Source organism: Penaeus monodon, chromosome 25 (genome assembly GCF_015228065.2).
Source record: "Penaeus monodon isolate SGIC_2016 chromosome 25, NSTDA_Pmon_1, whole genome shotgun sequence".
In the NCBI taxonomy this organism is placed as follows: domain Eukaryota; kingdom Metazoa; phylum Arthropoda; class Malacostraca; order Decapoda; family Penaeidae; genus Penaeus; species Penaeus monodon.
In genome coordinates this window covers 36,068,957-36,069,417 of record NC_051410.1, presented here as the reverse complement: position 1 = coordinate 36,069,417, position 461 = coordinate 36,068,957, and positions in this window count along the sequence as shown.

Genomic DNA, 461 nt, shown 5'->3' with positions numbered 1-461 from the left:
TTTGGCTACTGTATATAATTGTCCCAAGCTTCTTCTGTTAACTACAGATGGGCTTCTGAATACACAAAGAGGTGACTCTGTTTTGTGTTTATTAAATAACAGCCGATCCATTTGCTACTGTGAATGTATATGTACGTTTGACCAGATTTGCTCTATTTTAGTACACCAATATCTTGGGGATACTGGATATATAAATATCTGATCCAACCTGTTGAATTACAGTTAATGTAACTATATTTTACTGAACTACAGCAGGTTTAACTTCGGGCTACGGGATGCAGGCATATCTGATCTAATTCTTTTTTTAGTGAATATTTTCAACAACTGACCTTACTTTAGCCTACTTTATATGCAATGTTAACTCAACATTGTTTAGCTGAATTGCATCTGATAAATCAGTTCTCTGCTCAAGACTTTTTTCTTTTTTTCGATTGACACTTAATACTTATCTTCACATAAGT